Source organism: Mytilus californianus, unplaced genomic scaffold (assembly GCF_021869535.1).
Source record: "Mytilus californianus isolate M0D057914Y unplaced genomic scaffold, xbMytCali1.0.p SCAF_9, whole genome shotgun sequence".
In the NCBI taxonomy this organism is placed as follows: Eukaryota; Metazoa; Mollusca; class Bivalvia; order Mytilida; family Mytilidae; genus Mytilus; species Mytilus californianus.
The window spans coordinates 78,402,089-78,425,013 of record NW_026262745.1 but is presented as its reverse complement, the minus strand read 5'-3'; the positions used below and the strand labels follow the sequence as shown (position 1 = coordinate 78,425,013).

At 32.5% G+C, this 22,925-nt stretch overlaps 1 long non-coding RNA gene across 1 annotated transcript; it reads left to right on the top strand.

The window, feature by feature from the left end:
- The first annotated feature begins 17,927 nt into the window (after positions 1-17,927).
- LOC127716322 (uncharacterized) lies at positions 17,928-21,469 on the top strand. The gene is made up of 2 exons (XR_007988864.1): positions 17,928-18,308; positions 20,816-21,469. It is a non-coding gene; the product is annotated as an uncharacterized LOC127716322 (long non-coding RNA).
- Positions 21,470-22,925: the final 1,456 nt, after the last annotated feature.

The window sequence follows — 22,925 nt, the reverse complement described above, 5'->3', positions numbered from 1 at the left end:
AAGTCTAGATTCCATTGAATGATATCTTCTTGATTTGTTGATTCAACGATGATAAACAAACTTATAAGGACTATGACAAGACGGTGGGATACCTGTGTATCAATAAAACATACAAGACGGTGGGTAACCTGTGTATCAATAAAACATACAAGACGGTGGGATACCTGTGTATCAATAAAACATACAAGACGATGGGATACCTATGTATCAATAAAACATACAAGACGGTGGAATACCTCTGTATCAATAAAACATACAAGACGGTGGGATACCTGTGTATCAATAAAACATACAAGACGGTGGGATACCTGTGTATCAATAAAATATACAAGACGGTGGGTTACCTCTGTATCAATAAAACATACAAGACGGTGGGATACATGTTTATCAATAAGACATATAAAAATGGGGGGATACCTGTCTGTCGATATTCTTTTCGGACGTTTTGATAAAGACTTTGTTAAATCATTGTTTTTTCTTATATTTGCAATATTTCACTAAGGGATTTTCTTATTTTTATTGTGAAAGGATTATATCAAGTTTAAAAGATTAAGCTAATCTAATTTCATGTTTCAATTTGTTTCTCAATTAGTGACATTTTCTTCAATCTTACCTAATATTCTTGTATCTATTTCATTCGATAAATAAGTTTGTATGTTCTATTGTTAATTATTAGCTATGCGCTAATTTTTCTGTAATCCGTTAACTATATTTATCACTCATTTAGAGAAATCTTTGAAAGTCTATTCAAGTAATTTTTGGTTTGTTATATAAACTGTTTTATTGACGAAACTATTTGGGTTGAAATAAATGCCAAAGGCAAGTCTTTCTTACGATGACAGTGGGAAATCTAGTGAACGAAAACAAAAGAAAAAAATTCACTCTACATATGATAGAGTCGAGAAAGTCAACAATAAAACAACGTCGGTGACGATACTGATCAAAAGTTATTTCTAAATGATAATTGTACATTTTAAAGAAATTATTTGTTAAACTGTGTTATTAGAAATATACATGCAAATACACGATGTTCTATGTTCAATATTTATCGAGATAATTGCATCAGAAGCTTGTAAAACTGAAATTTAAAAAATGCCAATCTTTGCTGCATATTGACACAAAAAATTGAAAAAAAACATTTACATACAAAATCTAAAGATTTTTCGGGTCACCAATTTTTGGAGTATTCCACAAAGTCCTTAGCATGTTACAACTTCTCAAAGTATGCTTATTGTTTCACACCTAAGTTATCAAGCACACCTGTCTGTACTTGTCACATGTACATTCAATGGAGAAGTATTGTCTTTTCGTGAATATAAAAATTTAAAAGTCTCTCTTTGCCGGTTAAGAAATTAAAAGATTACTATTCTTATAAAGTAGGTATCATTTTACTATTTTTTTTTATACAATTTTAAGAAAAGGTCCTCTTGATTTTTGTACATGCATTTGTGGTCTTCTCGATCTATTAACATTCAATGTTTACATCGAGATAAGGTCCGTTTGAATTTGCTTAGTAACTTAATTTCAAAAGTGTCAATCTTTGCTGCATATCAATCGACTCCTTTGTATTTTTGTCCTTGGCTTTCTCAGATCTAGCTGTATATATTTATACGGAAAATTAGCATGTTCCAGAGAGGTAAACATTCAGTAGAAAAATCAATTGAAGTTGGTACTCCAGGAATTTATTCGCATAGCAACATTTTAAACCAATTTTACATCAAGCTTCTAAAGCCGGCTGTACTCGTCGTTTGCTACTTAAGAATGGAAGTGATAACATTAAATAGAAGTTTGGTTTTATTTCAACTTATTTCTATTTTTACTATTTACCAGAACTTTTCCCGTGAATCCATAATTGATAGCTTCCTTGCTAAAATTGGACTAACATTGAGAAGATCTAGTTTTCAGTGTTTACAGGTCAGGTAATATTTTGTCACTAGATTGCCTACTGTGCAACGCATATCGAGCACAATGGACTGACCCAGATTATTAGCACAGATTATAACATATGCAATCGAGTTGGCCTAAGTCAGAATAACGAAAATATCGTGCTGGTCGGTGACTTTAATTCTAACTTATTTTGTAAAAACAATAACAAACTCGTTGATAAATTGAATTCCTTTTGATTTTTTAAATATTATTGATAGGGCTACTAGAATGACGGAAAAATCAAGTACTTTATTAGATCCTACTATATTGAGTGAAAATCTTATATCCGCTTATTCTGATGTTATAAAAAAAAACACTGTTCGGGACAAATTTGCCATTCCAGAATTGGCAAATCTGGCTTTTTTTTTTACAAGATAACAAACAAATTTTTGGCCAAGTAATAGATAATTAAAAAAAAAATTCCCATAAGTCCCAAAGTTTAACTGTTGTCACTGTGGTCACTACAGCTGATTAAAAGTACATTTCTCATTGGAAATTTAAGGATTCTCATGGGAATATTAGAAGTTCCCATGGGAAAAACGAAAGTTCCTACTAAACTGTGCATGCTCTGTATAATTGTAATTGTAATATTATGTAAAGGAGAAGACTTCATAAGTTGGCTTAACTTGTGTCCGATCCTATTAGTATATTTGAGCAAATAAAATCGTTATAAACTAAACTGTTTTATTATTTCGATATAGCAGATTGGATTTAGTGTAACACTGAGCAGTTTGACCCTGTACAATTGTATTCCATGCTGAACTATTAAATTATATATCGCGGAAACAAAAGTCGTCATTTGTTGTAAGAGTCAGAGTCCGTGCAGACTCGTAATATTGTTCGTATTGTTTATTGTGTGTGTTGTTGCAGGCCAACACACATCACCCAGTCACAAGATATTGATTGTTGGTGTTTTAACGACACTTTTAAGCTCCACATTTGGGCTATTTCGTGGCGGCCAGTTTTTATTGGTGGAGGAAGCCGGAGTGCCCGGAGAAAACCACCGACTTTCGATAGGAAAACTGACAATCCTAGTCAATTAAGATTGGAGTCGAGTGCACCCGCACGAGCGGGGTTCGAACTCACAACCTCAGTGTTGACTGGCTAGTGATTACAGTAGTAGAACTACTTAGACCACTTGGCCACCGAGGCCCCCTAGTTTCTATTTGTGACATTACTAAACGGAATGGGTTTTGCTAATTTTTTGAATGCTTCCATTCACTCAATTTGGTACCTGGTGGATAGTTGCTTTATTGGCAATCATAACACATCTTTTTATTTCTATATTGTTGATTTTCGTAATGAAAACTTTTACCATTGACCATTGGCAATACGATATACAAAATACTTTTAGCAAACTTCTACAGGGTCAATCCGTAAGAATCATCATTGATTTTCATTTTAATTTACATATATTCAACATGACACAGACACTTAAATCGGTATGTATGTGAAAAAGGAAGCTACAGGGTCCACTGGATTTTCTTAAATATTAATCATAATTTGTGGGTATTCAGGAATAGTTCTTTTCCTGTTACACATGATATTTCGCCAAAAGCACAGTAGAAATGTCATATAACAAATATGTCAACATAAAAATGAATACAGTAACCTTGCAATTTCTTGTAAATTATCAAAATGACATTTTATCCTTGTTTTTAAACACTAAAGGCCGCAAAAACTCGCAAACGTAATTGTATCTGTAACAATAGCAATTGCCGAATGCAATTTAAATCAATCATAATTTGTCAGAAATCATAAAATTGTGGACTCAATTAGTTCAGCGTTGAAAATGTAAAAATAAAAATGACAGAAAATAATTCTGACTTTATAATTGGAAAAATAGATTATTGCATGTTAGAAATCTCCTTAAATAGTACAGCAAAATAAATAATTGTGATATATTCAGCATATTATAAATGTTTTCAACGGAAAGAGAGGTTGGTGTGCATGAGTCTAATTTACTGAGGTTGGTTGTTTATGTCATCTTCGGTTACATCGGCTTTTAAATTTGAAGTTAATCAGAAATTCTCTATGAGGCGTATGTATACAAGAAGTGTACGAAAATTTTACTTATCAACAATAACAGTGCTGTTTGACAATTAAATTACATGAAATTAAGTTCACCGCTATGCTCTATAGTAACCCGTTTTTTATGGACACTACTCTAATCATTTCGCACCACGTAAGATCTACCTCCCGTTTTTAATGAGTTCGTGTGGCTTTGTATTCAGTTTCCTGTTTATTGTTTTGTAGACTGTCGTTTGTCACATGTTTGTTTGTTCTTCTTTTCAGCTCACCTTTCCCAATGTGTCATGTGAGCTATTGCAATGCTTGGCGTCCGTGGTCCTATTGTAATAAGATTTTTCCAAAAGCTTCTCCTATGAACCACACTCCCCCATATGGATTATACATTACTAGGCTATCAATAATTCCCGTTCCGCTTTGAAATTTGGAAAAAAATCAATGTGTTTTTTTTTTTTTTTTTTTTTATTCTTTCATCGTTTTCATTTTAGTTATTGGGTTGATTTGGAATCTAATTGTGTCCAGTTTATAAGTTCAACTGTTATGGCTATTACACGATTTCTCTGAAGCTTTGGAGGATGGAACTTTATACGGATAGTTTTATTTGAATACTTAATACTGATTAGAAATAGACAGACTGGGTGCTCGTTTTTATAGCATCCTGTAGTCCGTGGAAGATAAATAATTTAGAAAAATGGAAACTTTAATTTTTAATATTTCAATTCTCATGGACGTTTTCAAAGGATATTTTTAGTGTATTTTGATATCTATGATAGTTTTTCGTATTATTTTTAATAAAACAGTTGTTGCAGTGTTCATGCAGAGGCGGGATCTGGCAAAATGACAAGGAGATCATGACCCTATAATTATACGTTTGTCCATATGCTACAATATTTTCCTGTGGTACCATAGCGAAGTTGAGGTTTTTATAAATGGTTTTCCTTTGTTTACCAGAGCGGCCGGTTCATTACTGGTACCAGCTTTGAATTATTTTATACTCCAAATACCGGGGAAGCTTTATTCAGATTATGGCCTAGCGTCAGTGTGGGGTCGTGCTCCACATTAACTCTAATTTTATTAGATGAACTTTTGTTACTTCTGTTACCAGAAGAGCACCTACTTGCCAATATTACAAATGCCGGCGGTTTGTGTCGTCCTGCCTGACCTTGTTTACTGTTTTCCCCTGGGGCCGATTTTATTCCACACAGTGTTTCTTGAATTATTTTAATCTTTAAGTAATGACAATTTTCGTCTATTTTCATGATTTTGTCTAATTATCTCGAAAACTATGGTAGATAAGTAAACATTTTAAACAGCAAAAATTATCATCTATACAAAACCTATATAGAAAACATTGGGTGACTCTTTATACGAGTAAATGCCCTTAAGGGCATACGATACAGTTTTGATCCCATAATGAAATTTTAATGAAAATTTGCATATAGGCTATTTTTTACCTGATTTAATCAAATATGTAATAAAAAATATACCTTCATGTGATACTTTTTGAGTAAATTGAGATCGAAATTTCAGATATTTGCTCAAAATTCGGATTTGTGGACGTATTTTTCCTTTCGACAGAAATTCATAACTTTTTTGTTTTAAAAGATAAACACAAGCTGTTTTTTGTTAAATTATTTGTAAATTCTATTTATATAAATGTCCTATAAATTTGTGCATTTTATTTTTACAAATAACTCATATTTATCAAATGTTCATGAATGTAGAAAAAACCCGTCATTTTTTCTGTATATTTATCAAATTTAAAGAAATTGCATTATTGACTTTTTCATGAAAATTGGTACATATAATCTTAATAGAATATCAAACCAAATGTCATTTTAAAAAAGAGGGGTCCATGAACTCGTTTTCAAGATAAATCAGTTTGAATGATAACAAACAGTCGAAAACTGCATCTTTTCCCGATAAGTCGCAGTTTGACGTCGTGAAAAAAACAATTTAGGTTAGCAACGTCATTACCTCCCCTGTAACTGTATCTTATGCCTTTAAATGGCTATGTTTGCCTTTTGCCTAATCTACAGGTTGTTGCCTATTATCTTGAAAACTATAACAGGTAGGTAGACATTGTTAAGAGCAAAAATGATCGGTATCCAATATCTATAAGAATGTCATTGCCCAATGACAGACACAATTAGCTGACCCCTCATAGTAGTAATCGCCCTTAAAAGACGATTTGCACTCACTAATATACGAATTTTACTTAATTCGAATTTGAGGTTTTGTCTAATTTTTCAATTTTGAGATGGATGATTCAGGCTATTAGGAGCCCCATGTGTTTTTTGTTTTTGCAAAAACCGAATATAGCCTTAGTGTGACGTCCATTTTTTTTGAACTAGTACACATTTTTGTTTTGGGGCCATCTGGATCACGCCTCCTGGTGCGGGATTTTCTTGCGGTGTTGAAGACCAACTAGTGGCCTTCGGCTGTTTTCTGCTCCTTGGTCGGGTTGTTGTCTCTTTGACGCATTTCCCATTTCCATTATCAATTTTATTATTTAGATGGTCATAGAAAGAAACTTTGGAAAAGCAGCAATGATCAATAAGGCAATATATAAAAAGCAATATGGCCAAAATATTCGAACTAAATGAAGTATGTTATTTGGTTTTATTGTGAAAAACAGTTGAATCACAGACAAAAATTTTGGTTTTCATGCATTTTTGTCATTTTCAATGGAATTTCTGGAAAACGGCGCTATTTATTAAAAAACCGACATTAATTTTCCAAAGTGCTCTTGATAAGTTACTATTAACATCTGTTTTAACAGAATCCCATATGTCCATACAAAATATTATTATTCAGAAGACAGAATATGCATAAATGCCGACATCTTGTGAAATTAGAAGTTGTCTGTCCTTGACCTTTCGTTGTGATTTGACGGAAACTGCACCATACGAATTGATGACGACCGGGCAAAAAAGATAGTACAGATGGTGTGCTTTCGAATGATATATGATTTAGCCGTATGTTAGGTGGGTGCATTAAAAATAAAATTTTATGGTAAATTTCACTCGTCTATTACTTTTGTTGTCCAGTGCTTGAAACGACCATTATCACCAGCTCGGGCTAGATACATTTTGTTTGTCTTTCTGTTATACCTTTATTCATGGTTTAACACTAGACTGATTTACATGTAGTAGCTTTTACTCTGAAACTATCTCTAAAGTCGGATTGAGATTCTTCTTCATATCTGAGTAGAAATTAAGTATACTGAGGGATGCAGCTTGACGCTTGTGGTTAAAAACCGATGAGAAAAATTATTTACTGAACTTCTACCAGAACACTTGAATTTGTAAGTTCACCCGTAAATTCATTGAATCCAATCGATAGCCTTTTATTGGTACACCGTCAGGCCTTGTCCTGTCTCATGATGGTAGTGAACCAGATTTTTCACATATTGGTATAAATTGTCGGGTACTATAAAAGTCGGACTGCAGTCAAGGTCAATCTAGTTAATCGTTAGAGCAGACTAGTCACTCTTTATCAACTTTTTGAATAAGGTCACAGAAGCTTTATAGGGCAGAGGATGCTTGAGTATTTGATCCACCAGATATTTCATATCTTAAATGACACAGGATTAAACCATGTACAAACTGGTGGTATAAATCGGTAAATAATATACCAATAAAACTAAAATATTCTAGAGACGGGCATAAAAAAGGTCCATAGACAGTACCCTAGCTTCGTTTCAGAATACTTGTCTATTTTGCGGGCTGATGACTTTCATGCCCAAAAGGCACCTGTCCCTGTCAAATGAATAAATTGAAGTCGATATTAGTGGATGCTAAGAATTCGAGTCTTTGGATGACAGGAAAATGCCAGAATAGAATTCTTTGGAATGAAGGAAACTGCCAGAATAGAATTCTTTAGATTGAAGGAAACTGCCAGAATAGAATTCTTTGGATTGAAGGAAACCGCCAGAATAGAATTCTTTGGATAGAAGGAAACTGTCAAAATAGAATTCTTTGGATAGAAGGAAACTACCACAAGAGAATTATTTGGATTGAAGGAAACTGCAAGATAAGAATTCTTTGGATTGAAGGAAACTTCCATGAAGGATTTAATAAAGTTATGTTGGTGTCTATCCTTAAAAATCGAATAATTAAAAAAAAAATCATATTAAAACATATTGCTTAGGCTTGGGATAATGTCTTGACTGGGACTAATAAACTAGCACTAATACTTAGTATAATAATCCCAGGTCTTGATCATGAACAAACATATCCAAGTTTTGTAAAATTTAAGCAACGAAAACGAAACGAAAAATTTACTTTTTCCCAACTAGAGAATATTTGGGACAAGGATGTTGAATAGTACGGTTAAGACTTGTCTCATCGGCTCGTTTATAAAAAAAATGTTAGAAGCGTGCGCTTTTTTTTTTATACAAATTGAGAATTTAATGTTGATTGAATGCATGTTTGGATTACCTGTTAAATGATAAACGATGTATAGCCAACGCCTTTGTGTGTTTACTTATGATCATATCTAGGGTGGTAACACCCGTAATCTCCCATGTATCACGTGGCAATGACTTTGTCGATAATCATACATGTAATATACGCGGGAGAATTTGAATTCACATCTTAGAACAGGAAATAACTTTATCGTATTAATAAAAAATATATATAAAGAAAAATAATGACAAGCGAACGACTACGATACACTGAAGTTAGAACGGAGTGTACATTTCTGCTAAATCTGATTAAGAGAAGGAAACAAGTAGGCAAATGTTTTTTTTTTTTTTGTGTATTCAAGCATTCGCGTTCACTGTGGCATAATTCTACTTGATTTTAATCCTGAAGGAAAGGTTGAGAAATTGTAGATATGATTGTCATGTTAGCTCTTGAGAATCGATAAATTTAGTCGCATTGTATCATTACGACAGCTACTTTAACATTGTATTTTTAAAGACAACTGTTTCCTCAAGATTATAATAATCATTTGATATTCTATTTAACACGAATTCAGACCCTTCCTGTGATCGATCTCTTATGCAAGTCATTGTAGAAGAGAGGCGAAAGATACCAACGGGACATTTAAACGCATAAGTTGAAAATAAACTGATAACGAACCCCTTGGGCTAAAAAATAAAAAAAAAAGACAAACAATAGTACACAAAACAAAACATACAAAATTAAAGACGGAGCAATACGAACCCACCAACAACTGTGATCTCAGGTGCTCTGGAAGGTAAAACAGATCCCGTCGTGTTGCTCATGTTATACAAACCCGGTAATGAGTCTAATTCGGTAGGTCAAATTCGGGGAAAGGGGACGTGATTATAGTTAAAACATTTGGAACATAGCCAACGTAGAGCTGCGGAATAAAAGTATTGAATTATTGGGGTTTATACTTTTAGGCTTTTATACAACTTCAAGATATTCATCGATTAGTAATTAAGTCGAATTTACAAAAGTTCAATAAAACATTTATGCAACTCGATAACAAAATTGCATGGGAAGCCAGACTAGAAATGTTCAGAAGTCAAAGACTAATAACCCTAGATGTCATACACACATATGATTCCTTTTTTAAGTTGTGCATTTCCATGATCCAAAATAAAAGTCTGTTGTTAAGTTATAGATAATGCATATTTTAAGGTTTTTCTTGTCGTAGAACACACCGAGGGGTGTCAGGATTGGTCAAATGAAAGACCGACCGTAGGGAGGTCTTTCTTTGTGCAATCCTGACACCCCGAGGTGTGTTCTACGACAACAAAAACCTTAAAATATGCATTATCTGACTTATATACCGTCAAAAAAATATTATTTTTTATAAAGATTTGCAAAATTTAGCATCCTATTTTACCGACCACACTCAAGTGGGATATTCCTTTCTAATGCGTTCAGCTTTAAATACGCCCTACGGCTCATTTAGAATGTGAAATAAAACTCACTAATTAATCTAGATATAAACCTTTGAAATTATTATCCATACATAATAAAAATATTACTGTAACTGCATGAAGAAGGACACAAATGAATGGTTACCATTCGAAAACGGTGTATGACAAATACAAGACACATTGTAAGTAATTTATCCTACCAACTTAGTTTATGGAAAGGGGGGGCTATGTTTTTTTTTTCCATTTCTAATGACATTTCTACCGCGGAAAGTATTTTTTTCAACAATTTTATATGAATCGAATGTAATATTCAGAAAGATTGTCTTTTGAATAGCAATACATTTTTTAACAGATAATCAGTATATAACTATATACCATCCCCATCCGCCCCTTTTGTGAGTTTCGTGAATATTATTCTTTTATTAGTTGATCATTAGATAGAGTAAAAGGTATACATAAATTTAAAAAAGTTAAGAACTGACATGAAGACGAATATAAGTACATGCAGGTCACAGTATGATTTCCTATTCAGTGTGTATCGTCCTGAAAATTGAAAACAACACGTTTAATAATTTCTTGCGTCCGAAGCGCTTTTCTGATTTACCTTCATCAGGAACGCTCAAAGCTAAACATTTGAAATCCGAAGATGTATAAGTTCACTGAAAATGCATGAAATATTTGCCACTGGACGTTAAGCAACCAACAATCAATCAACCTATTCAGTGTTCCTCAATAAGAATTTCAAAATCTTACACACGAATATGTTAAATCTGGCTTTATTTCATGGAAGTCTACACTACAACTCATCTCACATATATGATAATGTTTCTGTATTGTAGCGATAAATAAACAAAACTTCACGTTATATGTTACTAAAATTAAAATGTGGGCAATGATGATTTTTTTACACCTATCATTGATTGAACTTTAAAAAATAAATTCCCAAATTGGCAACAAAAAAAACTATCAGACGAATATGATTTTGAGGTAAATTATAGATTGCATTTTTAAACAGGAAAATAATGACCTCAGATAGGTCATTATTTTATGCCTTGGAGCATATTTCATTGAAACATGGTATCGTCCGGGTTGATTCTGAAAAAGAATTACCTATGGTTCTGAAAGACAATAACTCCATATAGGTATATAAGGGCTTTTATCATCACTCCGTCGTCTGTTTGACATCCTGCGTTAATGATAATAATTATAATATCTTTATTTAGAGAGTGTAACTCATTAGTATTACACACAATTTTCAATAAATTCGATAAGCAATTATTGTAAGGCATTAAAGTACAAATATTACAATGTTAAAACTACATAGATTTGTAGTTATGTTTAAATTTTAACACAGTTTCTGCGTTTGATTTTTAAATAGTATTACGAAGTGCATTACAAACTTTTGGTCCACTATACGAGAAGCTAGACTTATACAAATATGTATTTGGCTTTGGAATTATAAAATTATCGGATGATAAAATACTCGTATTTTTGGTATCATAAGACTCGACAAATATTCTGGAGCTAAACCATTTTTTGCTTTATACATAATTAATGGTTTTATGATAATGTTTTCTCTTTGTTATCGGCACAATGTCACATTCGTGAAATAATTCGCTAGAAGGTTTGCTGTAATAATGTTCGTTTAATCTTATTCTTGATGCCCTCTTTGCAGCCTCAGTACACTATCTAACAGAAAATTTTTGCAGTTTCCCAATATTGAACATCAATTGAATCTGCGTTCATCGCTCGTCCGTCGTCATTTTTTTCAAACATATTTTCCTTTTCGGCTATCAGTGGAGCATGAGGCTTCAACTATTGCTCAATGAAAAAAATCCCAGCGCAATTTGTTTATGCTTTGGTCCAACGATAAAATGAGGACGATGCCCAAAGCATGGAACCCGTGTTATCCCCTAATAATACCATAAAATTTGTCAACAACATAACGACATCTGTCAAATGCGTGATAATATTCCTTTGTAAGTGATACATTATGAACACTGTAGTGGAATGTGCACGCAATGAACATATGCACATGTTATGAAGCGTTATTTTCATTTTTCATTTTATTTTCATAGAAAGGGTAACGACCCTTGTGCCCGTTTTCACGCTTTCTCTCATCAGGGTTGCAATGCCAAGCCATCCATCCCATTTGAGCAAATTTTAAGCACGAAAATAATTCTAAATATCAAAGAAATTATAAACTTTATATATCTATGTCTCTGCAAATATAAACAGAATTATTTTGATGCCGGTTACTTCCATTAAATGAAATAAGTTGACACTTATATTGTTAATATCTGGAGTATATGTAACAAAAAATTTGTTCCGGCGTGACATTTGTTCCGCCGGAACAAATCTAATAGGAAATATGTTCCACGGGACTTTATATCACAGAAAATATGTTCCAGCACTGTAAAATTTGTTCCGGAACTAATTTTATGACCAAATGTGAAATAAGTTCCGGAACAAAAATCATAGCTCCATGAATTTTGTTCCAATTAATATTAAGAGTTTTAAAAAGTTAAATAAGTTCCTGTGATATTTGTTTTAAATGAACGTGTACATATTTCATAGAAATCAATGAATAAGTTCCGCTCAAACCTATTTTCACAGAAAATAAGTACCTTTGCAACAAATTGCAAGCGAAATATTTTCTTGTTACATTTAAATTATAAAGCAAGCTGAGTGCTGTACTGAGTGTGCCTGCATGGAATACATTTGCAATTGAAGGCATGAATGTAACTAAAGGATGAAGATAATAAATAAAAGCGATGGTAATGTATCATAATTTGTATTTATGTTTTATGTGGTATTCCTCCTTGGTTTTTGTTAACTGTCATGGCCGCGTATTATAGTCATACATGTACTTAGGTCATAGCACAGTTTCAAAAGAGTGTGTTTTTTTGTTTCTACATGTCTTTTGATATAACTGATCAGTCACTTTGTCCTTTTCAAATAAGTACATATGTTCATCTTTAACTATACCTTTTTTCTGAATGATTGATTTTTCTTATTCTACTCTTTTCTGGCTAAAAGTGTCATTTTGATATTTTTTACGGAGTATATAATTAAACATGTGCTATACTCCACAGGATCCGAATTGGATGATTTACACTTTTTCCTTTTTTTATTATTGATATAATACTTATTTTTATAATGCACTTGAATGACAACTTTAAACTCACTGATGACAAATGCTCAGTATATAAGATAACTTGTTTAACCAGTGGAACATATTTCACAGACAAGGAACTTATTTCACCAGGTGAGAAACAAATCTCACAAACCCAGAACTTATTTCACCAGATAAGGAACAAATCTCATAAACCCGGAACTTATTTCACCAGATAAGGAACAAATTTCACCAACCCGGTACTTATTTCACCAGGTAAAGTGTGGAACTTATTTTATAGAGATGGAACAAATTATATAGAAATCATCTGTGAAAAAAGTTCTCCCAGAACATATTTCCTGTGATATTAGTTCCACTGGAACTTTTTTCACAGGAACAAATTTTGGCTCACATATACACGCATTCACGTCCTGAAGATACAATAATTATTTTAGATTAAACTCATACTTTAAACTTTTATTTTGAACAGCATCCATGTTAATTACTGAGTAACGTTTCTCACAATTGTTATGTTTCATTTCAAAACATTTCAAATTAGATAAAAAGGAAAACTTGTATGTTCGTAGTTTTTTTTATCGGCTTAACCTAAGTTTTCATACAAACCTTTATAAAATTGTACATTTAAGTTCTTGGTTTACCTTTACCAACAAATTCCGTGATAAATGGTAACCCACGAATAATAACGAATCCGTTATAGATAATGCATATTTTAAGGTTTTTCTTGTAGTAGAACACACCGAGGGGTGTCAGGATTGATCAAATGAAAGACCGACCGTAGGGAGGTCTTTCTTTGGGCATTCTTGACACCCCGAGGTGTGTTCTACGACAAGAAAAACCTTAAAATATGCATTATCTGACTTATATACCGTCAAAAAAATATTATTTTTTATAAAGATTTGCAAAATTTAGCATCCTATTTTACCGACCACACTAAAGTGGGATATTCCTGGCTAATGCGTTCAGGTTTAATACGCCCTACGGCTCATTTAGAATGTGAAATAAAACTCACTAATTAATCTAAATATAAACCTTAGAAATTATTATCAATACACAATAAAAATATTACTGTAAATGCATGAAGTAAGACCCAAATGAATTGTTACCATCCGATAACGGTGTATGAAAAATACAAGACACTTTGTAAGTAATTTATTATCCCAACGTTAACTTTGTTTATGGAAAGGGGGGGGGGGGGGAGGGGGGTTGCTATGTTGTTGTTGTTTTTTCTATTTGTAATGACATTTCTATCGCGGAAAAGTGGTTATTTATTCAACAACTTTAATTGAATCGAATGATATATTCAGAAAGATTTTCTTTTGAATAGCAATACATTTTTTTAACAGATAATCAGGATATAATTATATACTCTCACCCCACCCGACCCTATTGTGAGGTACGTGAATGTTATTCAATAGAATATAAGAATATTTTATTATTTGATCATTTGATAGAGTAAAAGGTATACATAAATTTTAAAAAGTTAAGAAATGACACGAAGGGAGCACGAAATCGTGGTACATGTAACACGAAAACGAATATCAATACATTTAGGTCACAGTATGATTTCCTATTCAGTGTGTATCGTCCTAAACATGCATGAAATATTTACCACTGGACGTTAAGCAACCAACAATCAATCAACCTATTCAGTGTGACTCAATAAGATTTTCAAAATCTTACACACGAATATGTTAAATCTGGCTTTATTTTAAAGTGTTATGAAAGTTTTACATTAAAATTCATCTCACATATATGATAATGTCTCTGTATTGTAGCGATAAATTAACAAAACTTCACGTTATTTTGTTTCTAAAATTAAAATGCGGGCAATGACGATTTTTTTACTCCTATAATAGATTGAACTTTAAAAAATAAATTCCCAAATCGGCAACAAAAAACTATCAGACGAATATAATTTTGAAATGAATTATAGTTTGCAGTTTTATCAAGGAAAAAAAATGACCTCACACAGGTCATTATTTTATGCCTTGGAGCATATTTCATTGAAACATGGTATCGTCCGGGTGGATTCTTCGAAAGAATGACCTATCGTTCTGAAAGAAAATAAGTCTAGGTTAGTCTATAAAAAGGTATATACTATGAAATTTAGAGCGAGGGGCTTGCTTAATAATTAAAAGATTACTCGAGTTGTAAATATGTGCTAAATTGGATAGTCTATAAAAAGGTATATACTATGAAATTAAGAGCTCGGGGCTTGTTAGTCTATTGATAGTTTATTTTGGCTGACTACTTGTATCACAGGTGTTTGTAAAACGGAGCTCATTAACGAAGTTTTGTAAATCTACTCACTAGTATCATTGTAAAATATGTTATTCCAAAAGGCCCTTGACTCCAGAATGAAAAGATGGTAGCTGCTGGTGTAAGTATGTATATTGATATAAAGCGGTGTTTTACTATACATGTTCTTCTTACATGGTAAGATGACCAAATAAATTGACCAAAAGCAGGCAATAATTAAATTGCAGTGGAAGCTTTACATGTTTTGAAAACATTTTTTAATTTCACAGTAAAACTAAAGCTATAATAAATTTGAAACATATAGATAGTTTGTCCCCATAGATATAGTCTAGCAGATAGGCATTAAAAAGCAACTACCAATAGATCACAGAATATAGGTTTTGTGTTTTTGTGTTTTTTGTTTTATTATTTCAAAGTAAAAACTAAAAGATTTATCAGAATATGTTTATATATATATGTATATATAATTGGCACATTATCTTCAGACATAATCACAGTTTTTCAATTCATGACATCGTCCTGAACATGCATGAAATATTTGCCACTGGAAATTAAGCAACAGATAATCAATAAATCAATCAATTCATGACGAAATAGATTACCTTCCTTAAGAAAGTTTAAAAAATTATCACCAAGTTGCTTTAATTTCCCCTTCACAAGGTTTCATAGTACACACTTTTTGTGTACAAATTAATTGCATGGATGATACATTATCATAATTTTAAGATATCGTTGTACTCTAATCAAGGTATAAAGAACCATATGTATTACCCTTTATTTAAATGAAAGAAATTTGCAATTGTCAAAAACATTTTTTAGATCCAAAGATTTTAATAGGAGAATATTTAAAAATCAACGTGAAAACTAATTACAAACTATTTAATTTAATTTGGAACACAGCATTTTATTTCAAAATAGCCAGTGGCAATTTTTGTTTTAAATATCTTGATTGCGATACAATGAAATCTTACCCTTGTGGTCATTCATGCGTAGTTACTTAGTACACGGGAAAAGTATGTACTATCAAAATTAGAAGGCAAATATAAGCAATTTGATTGGACGAGAAGTTGTAAGTATGTGCTAAGGAATTTGATTGGACGAGAAGTTGTAAGTATGTGCTAAGGAATTTGATTGGACGAGAAGTTGTAAGTATGTGCTAACTCCATATAGGTATATGAACAGTAATTAGCTGTACATTATATGTCTGATAGGGTTCAACTGACCTTGATCTAACATTTTTAATCCTTGGCAAATTTACATGTAAATTTATGATTCATTGAATGATTTATTGGTGTTAGAGCTTAACGCCGCTTTCAACACTCTTGGTCAGTTTTTAATGATAGAGAAAGATGGAATACCCGGAGAGAACCACCAACCTTTGGCAGGAAAAGTTTCAAACGTACCTGTAACGACGGGGTTCGAATACACAACCTCAGTTTTGACAAGCCAATGATCACTGCAGATATACTTCTCATAGCAATCAAGCCACCGAAAATTTAAAAAAAAACAATAACCTTTATATAGTAAGACCGTAATCTTAAGGATGCAATCGCGAACATAGGCAGGCAAGACTTTCATAATGTGGAAGGCACCTTTCATTCATCTTCTTCTTTTTTGTGGGATCTAGGGTTAAATATAACAGTTAGTAGATGTAGTATGATTGCCAATCAGACAACTATCAACCAAAGTTCAAATGAAGTGAATGTAAATGTTTTCCGACTTTTATCAAACAAACAAAATATCAGTTTTCAGGATTACTTTTATAAAGCAGGTCTTTTTTTTGAAAATCAATGTTTAGTTTATTATTAAATTGAAATGAAGTATTTTTTTCACTTCCCTTCTGATACCGAAATTTTTTTTTCTCTCCAGAAACAGAATAAATCAATTCATTAAAATAAATTGGGAAACATTTTTTTTCCTCCAGAAAAGATCAGTACCTAATAGTTTTAAAAGTGACAACTCATCTAGCGTTTCAATTTAAGAGTCAAATAAACACATACAGCAAAACTGAATATGTAGCTGAGACACAAGCTTAAGTGTGCACATAATTTATAAAAAAATATACCAAATTTAAAAGTCTATGGTAGTTGTTAGGTAACTGGCTCATTTCATTTGAGCATGATGACATGAGCATGATTATAAAGCTGTGTTAATGTGAAGTCCTGTAAAGATTTAGACTATCTAAAATTGACTTTACTGAAATAAAACTTTAAAATGACCCATGTCCTTAAATCTCTACTAAAGGTTTTCGCAATTAGAAAAATAGGGTACAGGTAGATTTTTTTTTTATTTTACTAATTATCTTAGTAACCTTGCATATATATAAGGACCACCTGCAACCCTTTCAAAATAGCCAGTAAAAAAATTAGAATAGGCATTTTCGGGGCATAACAATAAGGAAGATTGAGAAACCCTGAAACAAGTGTTTCTAATGTTGGCCTTAGTATTCTCTAACGATTAAAATACTTACAATAAGATTCACGTTTTTACATAATGAACATTTGCCTTTCAGTATCTTAATTTAAATTAATTGACAGCCTCTCTTAAAGTAACTTTAATACTATAAGTACTATTGGAGAGATATACTTAACCTACACATGGTCTCTTCTTGTCCCGACATATAATACTCATTAATTAAAACAGGAAAAGAATCGCTGTCAAATCAAAAAATAAGCACACAACTCTCAAATAAATTTAGTTATACAATAACAACTAAAACTAGTGTTTCAAGTGAATACAACCTGATATTATATCATTCGTCACAACTCGGCCGATTCCGTACCTTCGATAGAAGAAGAGTAACGGATTCACCCTAGGATTGCCGATTGGATATTATACCAGTAGAACAATGGATTATCGACTGGTCGAAAACTCAGAACATGAAAGAACAGAATTTAAAATTCGTTCCGATCTAAAACCGGATAAAGTTTGTAAACTAAAAGGAATTGCACATTTGAGAGATCAGCGAAAAGGACTGGCGTTTGGACTAGCAGTTGAATTTATAGCAAACGTTTTTTTGTTTTTGTCTTGCTACTGGTTTGATGGTTTACAACTGTCATAGTGATTTACCAAATTCGGCTAGAAACACAACAGTTTACGGTAATTGGCTAAATTAGTTACGTTGCTGTTTTTCAGTTTTTCAGAGTTATTTTAACGAATATCGTTTTATATGACAGATAGAAGAATTTTATAATTTGAAAATCTTTGCACTAAAAAAAATCATACTTAGGTAATTTTCAAATAAACATGTACACAACAATACACCTTTACAAAATTTTCTGGTGTAGTTCAATTGGTACCGTTAATATCAATACTACAACTGAATCGATACTTTTTGGTGAACTATCAGTCCTCAGGGGTACTTTCGCCAACATAGTAGCCATGCATTTCATCGGTACTGGTTGAAAATACGGGTTTTGTTCTATTGCGCTGTTATAAAATTTTGGAATAAGTTTATGTTAAGAAATGTATGTTCATCGTGCAAAGCTCTGATTCTTTGTCCGGGTTTGACTCTTTCTTGATTCTTTTTTGGTTTTATTAGCTCTATCAACGTTTGAATTAGGTTTTGGATTTTCAAATATTTTTGCCTCAAGCATCCCTGAAGAGAAAAAATTGTCAAAATCAGGTGTAAATCAGTAAAATTGGTACCGTTAATGTTTTTAGATATATAGCCAGGGGTCTTCAAACGACCTTCAATCATGAACAGTAGATATCTAAAGCGCTTTTTAAAAAAAAACCCAAGTTTGAGATCATTGCAGTTTGGATTGATTTCAACAGAAATAACCCAAGACATGTATTTCGAAAAAAATAAGGACTGTCAAATATGCTGAAGATTATAGGCATTTTCATGAAAAAATAGCGAGTGATTTTTGTTGTTATTTACGACGGACGTTGATTTAGGACAATAGCTAACACTGGAGCCAGTCGAGAGAATAATTTTGTACAATAAATTGCTTCATATCCAAAGAGACTTCTTAAGATTGCTCACATTTTTACTTAATTTTTATGTTTAATTGTCACAAACTTTTTCTACATACACGTAACTTGTTTAATATGAATGAAAAAGATATTTTTGAAGTTTTAAATTTCCCAACTCCAAGTTTGTTAATATGAAAATAAGAAGATTTGGTATGCTTGCAAATGAGACAACTCTCCGCCAGAGACCAAATAAGGTATAAGTTAGGCCACTGATCGAGTTTTAAGGGGGTGGGTGAATATTCAAAATTATAATTTAATCTCGAAACATATCCATGTGTCTGTCACAAGCTAGGAACCTGATCAATGGTTATCTTATGCCATTTGTGAATGTTTTCATTGTTTCGAGCATTTAATGTTGATAACAAACCTTTAATGGCTTGTGTTTAATTTATTCTCAACTTTAATATAACACATGACGATTTAGAGATTGATATATTGTATAGACACATGTCTATTGTTGAATATCTGGAAGTCTTGTAGTTGTGTGGTTGCTTTTATTGTTGAGTTTCTGTCTCATTGACATATACTCCATCTCCTTTTATTGTAAATCATAGCATCAATTACAGTGTATTATATGGGCAATTTGCATTTTCACCTTACTTACAATAAAACAATCTGCTCTGAAAGTATCTTCAGGACCTGGTTTTGGCTTTTTATATTTGTTTTGTGTCCGGTCACTCTTTCAAAAATTGTTAGCCAGCTAGTGAAAAACCTCAGACCATCAAAAATCTTCATGCATTCGGACGCGAAACAAAGAATAACAAAACTGTGGCCTTATCATTATAATACAGCAACGTACATGTAAATTTACACTCTATTAATATAGACCATAACTAATAAAGATATTTTTCAAACTATTAGAAAACGTCATATGATCCGGCTTTCCTTTCTTTCAAGTCCATGACAAGTTTTAATTTGTAATTACCAACATGCTCTTCTTTCATGTTTGACATGTGCTACTAACATGGTAGAAATGTAAAGTTAGCCCTACGATATAAGGCTTCAAGGACGCTGTGTGTGTTTTTATGTTTTAAACTTTTATATATTTTTGCAGTTTTATTATGGGAAGTGGATATTTTGCACTAATTGATGACAAAAAGTACACAACCTTCACAAAATCCAAGCAAAGGGAAGCGCTTTTATTGCTGTTCATCATCTGAAAGTCACATTGAGGTCTCGATCGTGGCAAAAGTTCACAACTGATTGCAAGTTTAAGACGGCCCCTAAAACCAATTTATACATACTCTGCCATATGTCGATAACCTTTGCACATATACATAGGTAATATCAACAAATTACAGAAGAAATAGATGCATAACGGACACAGAAATCTAAAGAATACTGCCAACTTTATTGCCTGCCAATTCACTGTAAAATACAGAAAACAATACATAACCGTGTACAGCCAAGTGGCACATTAAGAAAGTTGTAGGTAGGAAATGATAAGTAATGTGTATGCAAAAATCAAAAATTTCTAAACAAACCGAAAAACAAACAGTGAAAATTTTCTACGGTCTCCATACAACACAAAATGTAAACTCTAATGTAGAGTAAGATAAGGGATTTCGCGTACTAGTATCATTTCAAAACACAAATCCACACATGCATAATATAGTTATTTCTTTCAGTTTCAGAAACCAGGGCAGTCTATGCCTCTGCGCCACAGACTATGAATGAATCAAACGGAGTCGCATTCACAGCTCTAATAAAGGATTCAAATTTTGACAGCGATACGTTAAGAAATAACAGTGTTATTGTTTACGACTATGTTGAAACGAATGTCGGCAATGGTTACAATAGCACTTCCGGTATGTTTGTTGCGCCATATAGCGGAACGTATGCTTTCGCTTGGTCTGTCTGCGTACTGGGAAAAAGAAAAACGGGGAGTAATGGAGAAGTGTCTATCCAACTTGTGAAAACCCGCAGAGTCATATTTACTATCCATTCGGATACTGAGATCAAATGGGACGACGACTGTACCTCAGGATTCATCATAGAAAATCTGGTAGAAAATGATCATGTCTTCACAAGAGCTACTCGACACTTGGAAGGGAGCATAAAAAATGACGCTGATTCAAGATGGGCTTTTTCGGGATGGAAGCTGTTTTGAAACTTGACAAATAATGTCGTGTTGTAAAATTATACTTAGGTTTCTGAAGAGCGCTTTTATGTTTTACCTTTCAATATTGGAATACAATTTTTCATTTTCATAGAAGGATTGAAAGAAACGAACTTTTCCAGTGGAAGTTTGTGCTTTTGGTTGTAATAAATTTAGAATTTTTTACATTCGTTTTATTTACAGTGGCACTTTTCCGTATAATTTATTTGTTACATTCTGTTTTAAAAATTGTATCAAGTTTTTAAGTATTGTGTTTCTGCAATTAAAGACACGATAGATATTTGGTCGGAAATGTTATTATGTTAAGATGTCAGTACACTGTAATTATAAGGGAATCTTACGGGCAGTCATTTCCTGTTTGGTGATACATTAATTCATATTATACCCGGTAAGCGTGTTTTGTAGTAACATATTACACAGCTTTGTTATTCAGTAATATTTGGCCTGGAACATATAATTTGACGCTGTACAATGTAAGCAATATTCAAATATTCTTGTTTTACGATACTGATCCCTACTGAGCTAAGAATTTTCCGGCACTGTCTAATAAGATTTAGGTATAGCTTGTACGACACAACACACAACGTCTTATTGCGCTACCTCATGTCCTCAAATAAGATCAATGTTTATGAATGTCATGTCTGAATTGTAGGTGAGACATGTATCATGCTTTGTAAGGTGTTTATGGTTCTAACGGAAGCAACAATATTGATATTTTTCATTTATCACTGAGTAATTGTCGTAGTATAAATAGCTGATCTTGTGTCTACATGTATTCGACTCTTGCTACAGATATTTACAAAATCTTTCAAAACATGAATATAAGAGGAGATAATTTATAGAAGCAAATTATTAATTTGAAATACTTCCGCTTATAAAAATCATCAGGTTTCCGAATGTTTTATGGTAAAAGAAACATTATCCTCATTTCAAAACGTGAAAAAAATATGTCCATTTCATACTTTAGTTAATATTATGCGTCTTAATACTTTTATTAAAGCGCGGTTCTAGTAACTTTTATTGTGTGGAGGTTTCTACTAGGACTACATTATTTTAAAGAGAACATTTCTGGAGTTTAACATCATTGATTAACAGATTCTGCTTGCTGAACGTCCAGTGGCAAATATTTCATGCATATTCTAATTCAAAACGAGAATAAATTTAATATTAAATACAAATGGTAGATTCTGCCAGGTTGACGAGAAGGATAAAAGGCCTGAAATTTGGACTATCAATTGAAAATGAGGGTATATTGGATAATGACAAACGTTTTGCGTTGCAAAAGGCCGCCGATGGACTCCTCGGAGTATTGTTTCAAGAGTGTCATTACATAAAGAGAGCGAAGCTCTCGCCCTAAAGGAGGTAACGTATTTAACGGGGTGTTTCCATAGCAGTAAATTGACCCCGGAGTAAATTTTCCATGGGGATCAACATACCATATTATCACCGGTCCAACATGTTAAAGGGCACATAATCAAATATTTCGGGGACTGGAGTATCTTATCGTGCGTTCACTGACAGTTCTAGTTTATTTTCTAGGTTTTTTTTTAACATATGTCAAATACTGACGATAATGTTTTAAAAATCGTTTTAAACCTTTAAAACAGAATTCTCTATTA